The 18,001-nt window shown below is 40.9% G+C and overlaps 1 long non-coding RNA gene across 1 annotated transcript; it reads right to left on the minus strand.

Annotated features, from left to right (window-relative positions):
• Positions 1-6,471: 6,471 nt before the first annotated feature.
• LOC114815892 lies at positions 6,472-15,249 on the minus strand. The gene is made up of 2 exons (XR_003763696.2): positions 15,197-15,249; positions 6,472-6,664 (listed from the first exon to the last, which is right to left on the minus strand). It is a non-coding gene; the product is annotated as an uncharacterized LOC114815892 (long non-coding RNA).
• Between the last annotated feature and the right edge of the window lie 2,752 nt (positions 15,250-18,001).

Here is an 18,001-nt window from a genome sequence, read left to right on the forward strand (position 1 = left end):
TCCTTAGAGGAGTACTGGTAACTGGGAGACACCAAGTAACAGGAATATGCCACATATTTCATTAAATAGACACATTTTCTGTACCATGGAACTAACTTGTTCAGTGTTCCTGCATTGCAAAAAAAAAAAATCATTTGGGACAGAAATGGGGTGACATGAAATTATATAAGAATGGAACTGTGTGACCTGGGGCAAATTACTTAACTTCTCTGGGCCTCAATTACCTCATCTGTAAAATGGAATTTGACTGTGAAGCCCATGTGGATCATGGACTGTGTTCAACCCGATCAGCTTGTATTCACCCTAGTGCTTAGTAAGTACAGTGCCTGACACAAAGTAAATGTCTAACGAATATCATAAAAAAAACAAATTGCCTAGGCATCAGAGAAGCTGTATTATAATCCCTACTCCACTACTTGCGTACCATGTGACCCTGGGCAAATCATTTTGCTGCTTTGTCCCTCAGTTTCCTAATTTGTAAAATGGGGATGAAATATGAAGATGAAACCTGCATTGTGAAGTCCTTGAGGGAATATACTGTGTCCAATCATGTATCTACCTCAATACTTAGAGTAGTATTCAACACATAGTAAGAGCTCACTAAATACTGTTGTTAGTATTATCATTAGGAGGAAAAAAGGGGGCACATTCTCTACTCAAAAGAAAGATTTGGTAAAGTACAGGAATGACTACTTCTTCTGGTAGTCTAGTTTCAGTCCTGTATTAAGGAAAATATCCCCAATCTAAGTGTAAATTACGAAATGTACAAATAATTTTGTAGGCTGGAAAGGAGTTGACTGGGTAACACAATAGGATAAGGGTGCATGTAGTGTGTGATCAGTGAAGTACAAAGACCTCACAGATATTGCTAGATAGCATTTAAATTCTATGTTTCATCAGCTGTGATTCAAAATTAGTCACTGTATCCTCCAGCTGTTAGATACTCAACAGTCAAGTTGTGAGTAATAATATCAAGTTGTAAGCAATAATACTCACTGACTAAATATTTTCAAAGATGTAAAAGTAAAATAATATCTTCAGTGACTAGAAACCGTTAAGTATACATTTGAAATGGAAAGAATGGAAGAGAGTCGCAGTGTATCTGTGCACAGACTGCATTATCCTTTAAAAACAAGCCACCTCTTGATGTTGGAAAATAAACACAGGGTCCACAACAGTATTCTCATTGAAAGCCACAAAGTATACATGAAAAGAGCCTATAAAGCCTTTTGAGCCTCATTTGCATAATTCATTTTTAGAACATTAATTAACAGGGATGTGTCATAGTTCTTGTGCCAATTCATGTTTCAATTTTGAATGGCAGTACAAATAAGAAAATGTTTTTCCTGAGGTTCCTTAAGGAAGTAAAATATAGCTAGCAGCAAAACTAATCTTCTATTTCTGGCCTACTGACTGAAGAAAATCACCAGTATATTAAATGTCATGTCTGAGGTTTCAACCAGAGGGGGGTGGCCACGGTGGCAGCTGCAACAGCAGAATTTGTTTGTAAATGGGAGGGACAGTATGGGTGTGAGGAGGAGGGGGTAAGGATGGAGTGTTGTGTTTGTGGCAGTTGGACTTCACCTTGAGACCACAGGAAATACAGTTTTTTTTAAAAAAAAACAACTGAAAACCTCTGATGTGGTTGGGGAAGCAGATCAAGAATTGATCTCCATGGACAGAGTGAAATGGTGGAAGGAACCTAGAGGATAGCTCTCATTTGCCGAGTTTTACGAAAAGAACCCACCTCTGGGTTTGGAAAGATGTGCCATCAATGCTTTTGTTTCCAAGATGAAGAGGAGGAGTAATAGGATCTGTTGACCTCCCACTGCATGCAATATACTGTACAAGGGCCTTGTGGAGTACTCCACAAGCACCACTTTTCCTGCTCAAAAGGAACTTAAATTCCAATGGGGCAAGATTAGAAATAAGATCTTACAAATAGAGTAGTCAAAACAAATAACTGAATGCACAACATATATGCAAAATTGTTGAGTTGGGATAGAAATATGACTGTAGGCTCACTGTGGGTAAGGAGTGTGTCTACCAACTCTGTTTCATTGTACTCTCCCAAGCACTTAACACAGTGTTCTGCCCACAGTAAGTACTCAGTAAATATGATTGATTGATAAATAAGTACATCATGCTAGAGGTGGCTTAAGGGGTTTATAGAACTTAGGGCACTAGGAATTAAATGGGGAAGGTGGGATTTTAGGGAGACCTTGAATAATGAGGTTCAAGGAAGGAATTGAAGCCATTGAATAGTTTGACCAAAAGGGTGGAGGTGGGAGAGTTGAGTGGACACATAGTTGGATTAGCACAGTTGGAGGGGTAGCAGGTGAAGAACAGATTAAAATGGTGTTTCTGGAGAGCCCAAATATGAGGAGGATTGCTTGATGCAGAAGGACATGGGAAGTCAATGGAGGGTTGTGAGAAGTAAAGAAATGTCTGTCAAGTGACATGTCAAGAAAATGATCTGATGTGTGGTATAGATTGAATGTGGTAGAGGCTGGGGACAGGGAAACCATGGGGGAAACTGACAGATGTCTAACTGCAGTATGGGCAGAACTTCTCCAGGATGGAGTTCTGCTTTGGTGGCGAGAAAGGGTCCAATCCAGCAGATGTTGTGGAGGAAGCAACATGGCACAGTAGATAGAGCACAGGCCTGGGAGTCAGAAGGTCATGGTTCTAAACCCAGGTCTGTAACTTGTTTGCTATGTGACCTTGGACAAGTCACTTCACTTCTTTGTGCCTCAGTTACCTCATATGTAAAATGGGGGATTAAGACTGTGAGCCCCATGTAGGACAGCAACTGTATCCAACCCAGTTTGCTTGTATCCACCCCAGCATTTAGCACATAGTAAGCACTTAACAAATGTCACAATTATCATTATTATTGTGAAAAACTGGCAGGAGTTGACTGTAGATTTAAGGTAGGAGTTGTTAACCTGTCAAGATTGACACCAGCTTATGATGAAATTTAGTAAGAAGAGAGGACTCTGGGACAAAGATGAGTAGTTTGTTTCAGGTTGAGGTGTTCCAGAGACAGACTTCAGCCCAGAAGCCTCCAGCAGAGACACTCTTCAGGTACTTGTAATTGAGAAGACTACTTAAGGATGCAGGCATTATTGTTTCCCTCAAAACTCTTGGAGTTATAATTGTACTGTACACAATTCAATGTTAAAATAATGGAAAGGGAATTCAACTTTCCCAATATAATGAAAATGATAATCCTGCAGCGGGCCTAGTGAAAAGAGCACAGTACTAGGAGTCAGGAGATCAGCAATCAGGAACTTGATTCACCAGTAGCCTACTCTGTGACCTTGGGGAGGACAGTTAAACCCCCTGGGCCACAGTTTCTTCATCTGTAAAATGGGGAGAAGATAGATCGTGAACCCCACAGGGTACAGAGAATGTGGTCAATCTCATAACAGTATATCCATTCCCAGCGCTTAGCAAACAGTAAGTGCTCAATAAATGCATTCATTTTATTATTCATAAAAATAATGATAAATTACCATGCCCACCTCCTCCCTGTGTGTTAGAGGAAATTCAAATTTGGGGAAAATTTGACATGAGGGGAAAAAAATTGACATGAGGGGAAAAAGTGTCCAAATGGGGAGATTTCCTGTTTAGTATCTGCCTTTCTCCCACCTCCTTTAGGTTCTTCCATATTTCTCATTCCCCATTTATCACACTGTCATAAATATTCTTCTCAGCACTGGGCCTTTTTTTCCTTTCCACTCATGCACTGATGGCCATCCCCTTAACTATGGCAATTACTTTGAATATAGAGTAGGTTCGATGGATTTGAAAGATGTATCCATTACCTCTGGACGGTTGACCCCCAAACCAGTGCAATAACCGAAGTTGGATTCAATCTCTCAGATATAAGAAGGAAGGATCTTTGGAAAAAAAGCCAAACCTAAATAATGTGCCTCATCTGTAAGAATGGCTAAGATGGGGAAATGAAGGAGGGAAGCTTTTAATGAGGATATATAGAGATTTAAAAGCCAAATAGTCTGGTGTTTCATGTTCATGTAATGAGGGTGTTAAAACTCTCTCTTAACTTGCTGTAAGATTTTCAGATCTGGTATGGAATTAGAAAATATTCCAAACATTCAACTACTGAACTGGGAATTGTGTAACAGAATGACTATGTGATTCACTGAACGGGAGATTCAAAAGAAATCAACAGTGGCTACTATTTTGCAAACATAAATATCTCCTTTGTTGAAACAGTTTGTCTTTGTATTATCAAAAGAGGGCAGGCCACTTTGAGGTCTGCCAGATTATCTGAATAAAAAAACAAGCTAATTGATTTTTCAATAAAAAAATTCACAATAAAGATGACAACCTGCCTGTCAAATTCCAATCTAATGTAACGTGCACCAACATAGTTGAAACGATGGCTTTATGATGTATACACTGGCAGCCTCTTAACCATAGAGACACAGTGGGGCACTGCCAGAAGCAGTAAGAATAAGGAGTTCTCATTATACAATGATTAATTCATGGGGAACCAAAATAAATATGCAAATAGAAGGCTCTTTTTATATTAAATGCTGTAAATACTCTTGAACTATACAGTCTACATAATCAGCAGACATGGTTTGATTAACAAATGCTTCATGCTTTAGGATAGCTTTGTAATTATCAAATGTTACAAAGAGAAAATATGTGGCATTAGCTCTTTTGTCCTGACTACAATTTTCAATTCTGCTCATATAAAGCCAAAGTGCATTTGATAAGACGACTGCACTTGTGGATAGCAATTCTATAGAGCAAGCTCTTTCGTAATAGGAAATGTAACTGATGGCCCTTTGGTATCAACATACAGAAGTTTATTATATTTCTTCCACTGTGCATAGTACTCTATCATTTCCTTGCAAGCCTACTATTATCATTAAAGGAAGACCAGGCTTTTAACTCTTCTGGTTGGAGTTAATTTGCATCAATATTCATGAATCCCATGCTTCTGTTAAAATAAAATCAAGGTGCTCCTTCAAGTTTAAAAACCCTCTCAATCTTGATCTAATTTGTATCAATCAGAGATCAGAGGAGGTTGAGGGTACTTATAGTTTCATTGACTACGATAAAATCTTCATACCAGCCCATGACTGCAACAGATAGTTGAAGAACAGTGTTTCAGAAGGATTAAATGAATCCTGGGAATGTGATTTTTTTTTTAACCTCAGAAATACAAGTTCCTTTTGTTCCCTGCCCCTCTTCTGGCCTCCACACTGACCCAGTTATCAAGAGATCATCAATGGGCAATAATCAGCATTTCATGACATTTCTCTTTTCAGACTTTGGCAGAGTTGACTTTTGCTATATGTTTGAAATATGGAGTGTAAATTTGAATTTACAGTGGCTCTATGAATCACTAAAACTTAACACTCGCATTCAAAGTCTTATAATCTTAAAGATTCTGAAATGCTATTGATTTAAAGTCAAATAATAATAATTATAGTATTTGTTAAGCACTTACTATATGCCAGGCACTGCTCTGAGCACTGGAGTAGATATAAGATAATCAGTTTGGACATGATCCCTGTCTACATGGGGCTCTCACAGTCTAAGTCCCCATTTTACAGATGAGGAAACTGAGGCCTAGGGAACTGAAGTGACTTGCTCAAGGTCACACAGCAGACACATGGCAGAGCCAGAATTAGAACCCCAATCCTTTTGACTCTTAAGCCTGTGTTCTATAAGCTAGGCCACACTGCTTCTCTCAAATATGAAATGAGCCTCTATTTAAGAAATAGGACTATCACATTTGTTAAGGGGATTGGAATGCTGATATGAGAAGGATGATTGATAGTAGAAAGTCTGAACTGCTCATTCTTTCACCAAGAGCAAAATTCAATACAGTGGGGTCTTGGAGATGAGATGTCGATTCCATTTTTTTTTTTTTTTTGGAATAGGCAGTGACCTCGGCCAGAAGGAGCCCTACTCCATCTGAGATGGCAGTTCAGCCACCATGCCCATTTCCTAAAGAAATAACTGCACAGATCTTGGCTCATCATATTTAGGGAATGATTGCTCACCAGCCACCACAATCCCGCATCTATTATTTGCATGATAAGTCATGGGTGGTTTGGAGTGTTAGAGGAAGTGAAGTGCAGCCTTGAATCATTACTAATTTATTTCAGCAGTAGCGAATAGCTTAATTCTCTGCCAGAATAAAATGTGCATGTTCTATGCAGAACTGACTGGCTCTTGGAACCAATTTAGGAGATGGGGGGAAAAATGGTGAGAGAAAAAAATGGAATAGAGGTTTAAACTATAAAGCTACTTAATTTAGGGTCTTAATCACCAAAGTAGATTTGCTAAAAGATTGAAAGCTGATAAATTGGGCATTATATCGTCCATGATAAATTGATAAATCTGACAAATCGATAAATTCCCCAAATGGTTCTTGGAATTCAGATCATCACCTGCAAATACACATGTTGACAATAAAAGACATGTTATTAAGGCTCATTTTAATCCTGAGAATAAATGTATAGTGCAGCATCAAGTTCATAAGAAGGTATGAAGAATCAGTGTTTCCAGTTAGAAATCACACACATCTTAGTGCCAGGAGACTGGGGTTCGAATCCTGCCTCTGCTACTAGCCCATCATTATGGTAATAACTTCTCCATGACTCGTTTTCCTCATCTGTAAAAAAAAAAAAAAAGGAGGTGAAACACCTGCCCTTCTTCTCTCTCTGACTGTGAGTGGTCCCTTGTGAAATAGGAACTATGTCCAATCAGTTTAAATGCTATCTGTCTGAGTGCTTTGTACAATGCTTAGCTTGTAGTAAGTGCTGAACAAATACCACAGTTATTCTTATAACTATTCAGTCTAGCAGCTGCCTTCCTTACTGCTAACAGTGCACTGCACATGAAATAAATATGTCTGATAGATAAGATGGTCAAATAATTCAGGTGGAATGCTGTCTATACTAAGATACAGTGTCCTTATCATGGCACGTTGCAATGCTTCTTTTTAATATCATATTCATGTGGGCATTGACTTCTGTGAAATGACACTTTCCCCAAGCTGGTTCATGTTCACCTTGGTGACTGGTCCTGAACAAGGCCATTTTGATCTTTTCCATTTCCTAAATGGACTCCCTGCATTAAAATCTTGTCTAATGGTTCCTCCATCTCTGTTGTCCATTTCTTTTATAATGTAAATTATTTATCTGATGAAAACATCTGCTAGCAAAGCAGAGCAGTATCTTCAGTGCACACTCACAGGAGCAGGCCATGACAGAGAGTAACCCTTGCACTGTCTTCCCAGAGGCCTCTTTGCTGGCTATGGGCAGTTGGTAGCAGATTTCATGCTGATGTTTCACTTTCCTTACTAATCTTGCCCTGATTTTTGATCTAGACTAATTGTGTATGTGTGTCTCTCTCTCCCCCTCCCTCTGTCTTTCTCCCTCCCTCTACTGAAGCTTGGATCCTTAATAATTAATAATCTATGAGCTCTTAAGGACATTATGGTGATAAACATTGCTTCCCATTAGTGACCCTTTTATTACCCATCCCCCTGCTAAGTTGTCTGTGCAGCTAGCAGACATTAATTCCATCTTGGAAGTGGGTGGAGGGATCAAGGGAGGAGAGGAGCAAGTTAATTATCAACTATTGCTCTAGTTGACAGAAATGACACTTCCTGACAGGTCAAGCTGCTCTTTCTCCTGAGGTGTGGAATTAGGCTGTGTGGGCATTTCTCTCCCTGATGCACTCCTTCCCTCCTGTGCACCCGAGGTGCTTTTTAAATAGTCTTCTGCCTCCGAACTGGACAAGAGCAGATGCATGTTGGGAGTGAGGCCAGAAGGGAGAAGTTTGTACTTAGGAGACTTGCATCTCCTTCATAATCCATATCCCTCTCCCTTCTGGCTGCTCACCACCATGTTCTCATAGCTGCAGTGGGAAATGGGTAGCCGATGAAGCCTATAGCTTCATTTTCCCTTCCTGTCCTCAGTAACATGTTTCCTTCAAGAGGGCCCATGGACCTGTCTTGGTTTTGGGCTATGAGTGCTTCCAAGTCTCTATGTGTGTCTGCTTGTCTGCTCTCTGGAAAGTTAGAGCTAACCACAGGACAATTTGAATCAACAGAGGTAGAAAGCAACAGCTGAAGACAAGCGGCATATTTTGGATGTTTACCAAGCACCCTTTCGTACCTGCAGGCAGAGAGCAACACTAAAGATACCAGTGAAATCCAGGCCCAGAAAAAATCAACCAATGGAATACAATGAGGGACATCAGTCCTGCAGTTCACATCGATCGGGAAGCCTGTCTGGTGGGAGCCCTTGAGTTAGAATTTTTCTGGGCCTAAGTTATTTCTTGGGAATAATCATAGCCTCATTGAAAGCCGGACTGACTCCCATAATCGGACCACCCATGTACCTCAGTTAATCAATCAACCAAGTTTACTGAGTGACTGGGAGCCTCATGTGGGACCTGATTATCTTGTCTCTACCCCAGCACTTAATACAGTGCTTGGCACATAGTAGGCACTTAACAAGCACCATAGTTATTGAGCACTAACTGTATGCAGAACACTGTACTGAGTGTTTGGAAGCTTACAATATATCACATATAACAAATGTGGCAGACACATTTTCTGTCCACAAAAGCTTATAGTCTAGAGGGGGAGAGAGACATTAAATAAATTACAGATATGTACTTAAGTTTTGTGGGGCAAATAAAGGGTATATATTCAAGTGCCAGAGCGATGCAGGAATGAGTGGAAGAAGAGGAAATGAGGGCTTAGTTGGGGAAAATCTCTCAGAGGAGATGTGATTTTAATATGGCTTTGAAAGCATGGAGAGTGATTGTTGCATATGAAGGGGGAGGGAGTTCCAGGCCAAAGGCAGGATGAGGACAGTAATAATAATAATAATAATGTTGGTATTTGTTAAGCACTTACTATGTGCCGAGCACTGTTCTAAGCGCTGGGGTAGATACAGGGTAATCAGGTTGCCCCACGTGAGGCTCACTGTCTTAATCCCCATTTTACAGAAGTGGTAACTGAGGCACAGAGAAGTGAAGTGACTTGCCCAAAGTCACACAGCTGAGAGGTGGCAGAGGCTGGATTAGAACCCATGACCTCTGACTCCTAAGCCCGGGCTCTTTCCACTGAGCCACACTGCTTCTCTGAAAAGAAGTCAGAGGTGACATAGACAAGAGTGAGTATTGACATTAGAGGAGCAAACTGATTAGGCAGGGCTGTAGAAGGAAATCAGAAATGTAAGATAGGAAGGGGAAAGGTGATTTAGTGCTTTAAAGCCAATAGTAAGGGAGTTTCTGTTTTGATGTCGAGCAGGATGGGCAACCACTAGAGGAGCTCAAGGAACGGGGAGACATGGACAGAATGGTCATGTAGAAACATGGACTGTAATGGGGGAAAGACAGGAGGCAGGGAGGCTGATGCAGTAATCGAGGTGAGATAGAATAAGTGCTTGGATTAATGTGGTAGCCATTTGAATGGAGAGGAAAGGGCCGATTTCAGTGACAACGTGAAGGTTGGACTGATAGGATTTGGTGATGGATTGAATGTGTGGGTTGAATCATACCTCTCTTGCTTACTCTGCAAGAATAATGACACCTCCAGTGACAGTCAGTGCAAAGGGAAGGAGAGCATCTTTCACTATTCCCTGAGACTAATGGCAGCTATTTGAAAGACGTTTTTGACCAGAAACTGGAAGAAACAAGCACACTTCTGTAACCAGCACTATTTTATCTGGCAGCTGCCAGGCATGCTTAATTTACTCTAGGGCATTGTAGTGGTGCTCTGGGAAGACTGTGCTGCAGGCAGAGGAATTGATAATGTACTCTACTCTCAAGGTCAAGATCTTTAGGATGACAAATGATTAACAATATTATTATTATTATAAGAATAATGATAACTTTACTCATTCCTTGTGGCGTTTTCCTTTGCTTTTGAGTTGGGTGGCTAGACTCTGCTCTTCTCTCTCTTTGCTCATTTTCTTTGCTAAGAACTAGCCCTGTTGTTTCTGCCTCTGTAGACCTCAGGCTGCTGTTGCTGATTTTTTAAAGTTTACTAGCTTTCTGTGCATTATGTGAGCCAAGGCCAATCTCAATTTATCCATTAGATTGTAAGCTCTTCAAGGACAGGGACTATATCTTTTACTTTTAATGTACTCTCTGTACCTCCCAAGACAGTCTTTTGGACAAAGCATACACTCAATAAATATCGGTGTATGTTATGAGCAGTGGGGTGGTTTAATGGAACAAAGCACAGGTCTGGAAATCAGAGAACCTAGGTTCCAATCCCAGCTCCACCACTTGCCTGCTATGTGAAGTCGAGCAAATCATTTAACTTCTCTGTGCCTTAGTTTCCTCATCTGTAAAATGAGTATTCAATACCTGTTCTCCCTCCCCCTCAGACTCTGAACCCTATGTCAGACATGATTATATTGTGTCTACCCCAGTGCTTAATACAGTGCATGACATATAGTAAGTGCTTAACAAATGCCACAATTATTATTATTATTATTATTATATGTTGAATCTATTTAAAATAAGGTTTAATAGACTTACTATAAGACCTTTATTATTATGGCCTAGTGATTAGAGCACGGCTCTGGGAATCAAAAGGAACTGGATTCTAATCCGGCTCCATCATGTGGCTGCTGTGTGACCTTGGGCAAGTCACTTCACTTCTCTGTCCCTCAGTTACCTCATTTTTAAATTGGGGAATAAGGTGGTGACCCCTGTGTTGGATAGTGACTGTGTCCAACCCAATTACCTTGTATCTACCCCATCGCATAGTATGGTGCCTGGCATGTAGAAAGTACTTAACAAATACCACAGTTATTATTATTATTATTACTATTATTTTGGAAACTCATAATAGCCTTCTCTCCAAAATTTCCATTGATTATGGGTAAATACTTTATAAAATGGGGCATCATCTTAAAATAATTTCCCATCGAAGTTCCCTGATGCTGATCATAGTCATAGAGTGCATTGAGCTCTCATTTTGGCTGATCATAGTCATAGAGTGCATTGAGCTCTCATTTTGTGAAAGGTAAACTTCATCTCCTCCACCCATTGAAATCTGGGTTCTGCCTCCTCCACTCTCCAGAAACTGCCTTCTCTAAAATCACTGATGACCACCTCATTTCCAATTCCAATGGCCCCTACTCCATTCTGATTTGCAATTGTATAGACTTAGATCATTCTTATATTCAGATTCCAGATATAGCCAATATTAATTTACTTCTTGAGTGAGTTGTCTACACCAACTGCCTCTGCTTCCTCTCCTCCAATTCTGTCCTTGACACCCCCTAATCAGGCTTCTGTCCCCTTCATCAGGCTTCTGTCCCCTTCACACCCTGAAACTGCCCTCTCTGAGATCACCAATGATCTTCTTGTTCAACACAGTGACCTCTACTACATTCTAATGCTCTTCAACCACTCAGCTGCCTTCTACATTGTGGACCATTCCTTTCTCCTGGAAACGTTATCTAACATTGTCTTCACTGACACTGTTCTCTCCTTGATCTCCTATCTCTCTGTCCACCTTCAGGCTCTTTCTCATACTCCTGCTCTGTCTCCCACTTTCTAACCCTGAGAGTCCCTCAAGACTCAGTTCTAGGTCCCCTTCTATTTTCCATCTACACCCACTCCCTTAGAGAACTCATTTGCCCCCATGGTTTCAGCTATCATCTCTAGGTGGATGGATTGCTCAATTTATATCTCCATCCTGGGCCTTCCTCCTTCTCTGTAGCCTGGCATTTCTTCTTGCCTTCAGGACATCTCCTCCAAGAGACCTTCTCTGACTAAGCCTTCTTTTCTCCTACTCTGTCTCCCTTCTGTGTTGCCTATGCACTTATATCTGAACCCTTTCAGGACTTGAAATTCATCCCACCTTCAATCCCATAGCTCTCATGTTTATATATGCAGTGTATATTTATATTAATGTCTGTCTGCTTCCTCTAAACTCATTCATTAATTCATTCAATAGTATTTATTGAGCGCTTACTATGTGCAGAGCACTGTACTAAGCGCTTGGGATGAACAAGTCGGCAACAGATAGAGACAGTCCCTACTGTTTGACGGGCTTACAGTCTAATCAGGAGAGATGGACAGACAAGAACAATGGCAATAAATAGAGTCAAGGGGAAGAACATCTCGTAAAAACAATGGCAACTAAATAGAACCAAGGCGATGTACAATTCATTAACAAAATAAATAGGGCAATGAAAATATATACAGTTGAGCGGACGAGTACAGTGCTGTGGGGATGGGAAGGGAGAGGTGGAGGAGCAGAGGGAAAAGGGGAAAAAGGGGGTTTAGCTGCAGAGAGGTAAAGGGGGGGTGGCAGAGGGAGTAGAGGGAGAAGAGGAGCTCAGTCTGAACTGTAAGATCCTTGCGGGCAGATGATCTGTTTACCAACAAACAGTTGTATTGTACTCTCCCAAGCACTTAGTACACTGCTCTGCCTACAGCAAATGCTCAATAAATAGAATTTATTAATATAAATAAATCTATACTTATGTATATGTATATATTTAATCTAAATATATATAATTAGATTAAATGTACATATTCAGAGTGAGGTATCAAGCTCTTCAAGGGGCTAAAAGACAGTATTGAAAAGTATTTAGTATCAGACTACCTTTTTCAGATATATTTTGTCTAAATGCAGTAATATTTGGCATCCTGCCCATTTTATGCTGTTTCTGTGGTAAATATAGAGGGAGAGGAACCAGTCAAGTGACGTCAAATCACTCTTTGCATTCCTATAAGTAATAGCCTCACCCTTTGACGTAGATTGGTTTATAGTCAACACATTCCGGGTAGTGTTCCCTTTTCGGGCTAAAAACTAAATAAATAAAGCAGCCATGATGGTGGGATTTTAAAGCAGCTACTGTGCATAAAACAGTAAGAGCTTTTCATAAAGATTTTTATTGCATATTTGGCATTATGGATCATAATAAGCTCACACTTATTATAACTTGCAGTCCTACTAGATATTTTATTACAGTACGTGCCATGAATGAAAGTCAAAACAAATGGTATATGAAGAGCCATAATACCACCTCTAAAACAGGGACCGCTGTCTGGGTTAACTGTGTCTTTATCCTTTATTCACATTAATCTACTTTCCTCTGGTACTGGACCATTAAATACAGTGCTGACCCATACCTGGAAAACAATTCTACTATATCCTTCACAGTTGATAACACCATCATCCTCCCATTCTCTTAAACTCTCAACCGTAGCATTTTCCCTCCGTCCAATCTGTCAATAAATGCTGTCAGTATTCCCTCAACAACTTTCCATTATCCACCTTTTCTCCATTCAAATTATCTCTAGCCTAATCCAGGAACTTACTATATCCCAGTTTGACTACTATATCAGTCTAATCAGCAATAACCCTGCCTCAAGTCTCTGCCTTTTCTAATCCATACTCCACTCTGCTTGACAGATCATCTTCCTATAGCATTATTCTTTACACATTTCCCCACTCCTCAAACACCCCACTGTTGTGAACTGTGTGGGAGACAGACATTAAGGAACTGGGTTCTAATTTAGACTCCACCACTTGTCTGCTGTGTGACCTTGGGCAAGGCATATAACTTCTCTGTGCCTCAGCTACTTCATCTGTAAAATGAGGATTATAACTGTGAGCCCCATGTGGGACATGGACTGTGTCCAAATTGATTAGCTTAAATCAAATCCAGCACTTAGTATCATTACCTGGCACATAGTAAGCATCTAACAAATTTCACTTTAAAAAAAAAAAGATTCTGGCTATCTGCTTAATGGAAATGTATTTAAAGTACAGAGAGGGAGGGGTTTCCTTGGGACTTGGTCTTGACTGAAGGAAATAGTTCCACAGGAGCTGTGGCCTAAAATTTGAGTGCAGGGAGGAAAAAGGAAGTGATGAAAGGGAAAGAGACAGACCTGGACAGAGAGGTAGGTGAAGACATGAACCACCCCTTTCCCCCAAACACACACACTGAAGTACTCCTATGGTGATTAGAACAACACAAACCTAGTAATAATAATAATGATAATAATAATGGTGTTTGTTAAGCACTTACTATATGCCAGGCAGCTAGCACTGTACAAGCCTCAGGGGTGGATACAAGAAAATTGGCTTGGACATAGTCCCTGTACCACGTGGGGTTCGCAGTCTCATTCCCCCTTTTACAGATGAGGAAACTGAAGCAAGAGAAGTTAAGTTTCTTGTCCCACAGCAGACCAGTGGGGGAGTCAGGATTAACACTCATGATTTGTGGACTCCCAGGCCCTGCTCTACTCATAATGCCATGCTTCTTCTCTTCTGCTTCTAGTAGACAAGCAGTGTAAGAGAGGAGCACAGCCATGAGGGGCCCTTCATTCCTCCTTATGCTCTACTTCCTCGGATGCATCCTCTACTCTAAAACTGGAATCAACCCACTTTTGTGACAGTGACTTGCTCCTTGTGGGTTTCTGGGGGTGTGACTACCTTGCCTATAGGTCTGGTTGAGGAATGTCTGGGCTATTCATTGTCCATTTGTCAGGGAGTGGTATGGTACCTTGAAATTTCAAAATACCATTTCATACAGTATTCTTGGTCAGCATCCACTCTCTGCCTCTTGAATAGCTTGCCAAGCCAACTTCCTGCCTGTTGGGCATGTCCTAATGGCACAGTGAAGACCAAGTTAATCTGGGATGAGTAACCAACCCTCTTAGGCAAAGCAAGAAAAATGAGGTCATAAAATGCATTAAATCAGATAGAGACAAACCATTCCCAGCTATGGAAAATATACACTGACAGGTCTTATGCTGAGTCTGCCCAGTTGGCACCATGATGTTTTACTTTGTAAATCTCCCTGAGAAGATGAACCCTAATTTTGATTTCTCCAGCACAGTATGGGATTCATTCATTTCAGTCATATTTATTGAGCACTTACTATGTGCAGAGCACTAAGTGCTTGCGAGTGTACAATACAATAAGCATTCCGTGTGGAATTGTTTTCATCCTGAGCAAAACTTGTTCTCTCTCCACAACATTCTGATGGAAAATGAAGCTTCTTACAGGAATTTTGAAGAATATCCTCTCCAAACAATGAATCTTTAAATTGGGAATCCTGGCTGTAACTTTACAGGCACCCTCACACTCGTGACTAGGATCTCACCATGAGAAGCATTGTTTTGGAAAGTGAAGGATGATTAGACTTACTTGAGCCATAGAGGGTTGGTTACTGCCACTGAATTCTGTCATGTAGGCCCCTCATGTTCTCATGCTGCGAGGATAGGCAAGGAAGAAGAAAAATGAATAATGAAGACCAGATTGTCTTAAGAGAGGCATAGGGTTTCAAGCCTAATTGAATGTCTGGTGGGCAGTTATAGTGTCCAACTTCTGTCTGTGAGATCCAGACTTACCACAGATGCCATATCAAACTGCCAGAGCAGTTTCATAAAAGTCACTTATAGGCAGTAGTTAACATCAAATGTAAAATAGGATTGGAAATAAAGAAAACAGAACCAAAGAAAGTCATATATGTCACATCACACCTATGCTCAGTGGGGAATGTGAGGAGAAGGGATAGCAGTAGGATACCCAAACAGCTGCAGATGTGAGGGAACACAAACAAGGAAGGCAGATAAAGTTTTTTAAACACTCAGTGAGTCAAAACCACAAAAGATATAGCATGAACATGATCAGCTGGAAGATAACATCAGCAGACAGGTCAGTCTGCTATTTGGTAAAATGAAAAAAAATAGCATGACTTGTTTAGAGTAGAGGTTTTAAGAAGATCATGACTCCATCAGACAGAAATAGAGGCAGCAAATCATAATTGCAGATTTTGTTAAGTGCTTATAGGTGTCAAGTGTTAAACTAAGTTCTGAGGCAGACTTCTCTCCTTCTACAACTCAGCCCACAGACTTCACTTCTCTAACACTAACCTTCTTACTGTGCCTCAATCTCACCTGTCTCATCGCTGACCCCTACTCCATATCCTGCCTCTGGCCTGGAACACCCTCCCTCCTCTAATCCACCAGACAATTACTCTGCCCACCTTCAAAGCCTTATCAAAGGCACATCTCCTCCAAAAGACCTTCTCAGACTAAGCCCCACTTTTCCTCATCTCCCACTCTCTTCTGCATCACCCTGATTAACTCCCTTTGCTTTTCCCCCCTTCCAGCCCCACAGTACTTAAGTATGTATCTATAATTTTATTTATTTGTATTGCTGTCACCCCAACTCTAGACTGCAAGCTCGTTGTGGGAAGGGATTATTCAATTGTATTTATTGAGTGCATACTGTTTTCAGAGCACTGTACTAAATGCTTGAGAAAAAACAATACAGTAATGAAGAGAGACAATCCCGGCCCACAACAAGCTCACAACAAGGAGTAGGGGTGCTAGGGAGAGATAGACATAAATACAAGTAAACAGACATCAGTATAAATAAAATTACATATATGTACATAAGTACTATGGGGGAGCGGGGCCGGAGAGCAAGAGGAGAGAGGGTGATGGAAAAGTGGAGGTTAGTCTGGGAAGACCTCTTGGAGGAGCTGTGCCTTCAGTAGGGTTTTTAAGAGGGAGAGAGTATTGTCTGTCAGATTTGAGGAAGGAGAGTGTTCCAGGTCAGAAATCAGGTGATGAGACAGACAACACTGAGGCGCAGTGAGAAGGTTAGTACAAGAGGAGCGAAGTGTGTGGGCTGGGTTGTAAGAGAAGGGAGTTGAGGTAGGAAGGGGCAAGGTGAAGTATGTTAAAAGTCAATGGTGAGGAATTTTTGTTTGATATGAAGGTGGGTAAGCAACCACTGGAAATTCTGGAGGACGGTGACATGTCCTGAACTTTTCTGCAGAAATATGATCGAGGCAGCGGAGTGAAGTAGGGACTGGAGTGGAGAGAGACAGGAGGTTGGGAAGGCAGCAAGGAAGTTGATGCAGTAATCTAGGCAGGATAGGATGAGTGATTATACTAACGTGGTGGCAGTTTAGATGGAGTGGAAAGGGCAGTTTTTAGCAATGTTGTGAAGGTGAGACTGACCAGAATTGGTGATGGATCGGATATGTAGGTTGAATGAGAGAGTGGAGTCAAGGATGATGCCAAGTTTATGGGCTTGTGAGACTGGAAGGATGGTGATGTAGTCTTCAGTAACAGGAAAGTCCGGGAGAGGACAGGGTTTGGGAGGGAAGATAAGGAGCTCTGTTTTGGACATGTTAAGTTCGAGATGACAGTAGTATATCCAAGTAGAGATGTCTTGTAGGCAGGAGAAGATGAGAGCCTGGAGAGAGGTCAGGGACTATCACTGTTTATTGTTATGTTGTACTTTCCCAAGCACTTAGTACAGTGCTCTGTACATAGTAAGCACTCAATAAATATGATTGAACAAATGAATGAATTAAGGTATATAATAGAATCAGATTAGGTACAGCCCCTGCTCCACTCAGGGCTCACAGTCAAAGAGGAGAGAAAACAGGAATTTAATCCCCATTTTACAGACAAAAATATTAAGGAACAATAGAAGAAAGGAAACACAGCATGATTTACTGAATAGAATCTGTGTGTGGGAGTCAGATGATTCCATGTTCTAATCTTGGCTCCATCATTTGTGTATATGACCTTGGGCAAACCACATAATTTCTCTGTGCTACAGCTACCTCATCTGTAAAATGGATATTAAGACTGCGAGTCCCATGTCGGGCAGGGACTGTGACCAACCTGATTAGCTTGTATCTACCCCAGTGCCTGACACATAATAAATACAGCATATATAAATAAATAATAAATATCATAACTAAGTGGTGGAGCTAGAATTGGAATGCAAGTCTCCTGAGTAAAATAAGCACCGCGGCCTAGTGGAAAGACCATCGGCCTAAATTTCAGGGGATCAGGGTTATAATCCTCACTCCACTACTTGCCTGTTGTCTGATATGAGGCAAACATTTAACTTCTCTAGGCCTCAATTTCCTCATTGGGAAACTCCTTCATTTCGTTTTCCATCATCTGACCTAAATAACTATTT

This window comes from Ornithorhynchus anatinus, chromosome 1 (genome assembly GCF_004115215.2).
Source record: "Ornithorhynchus anatinus isolate Pmale09 chromosome 1, mOrnAna1.pri.v4, whole genome shotgun sequence".
In the NCBI taxonomy this organism is placed as follows: domain Eukaryota; kingdom Metazoa; phylum Chordata; class Mammalia; order Monotremata; family Ornithorhynchidae; genus Ornithorhynchus; species Ornithorhynchus anatinus.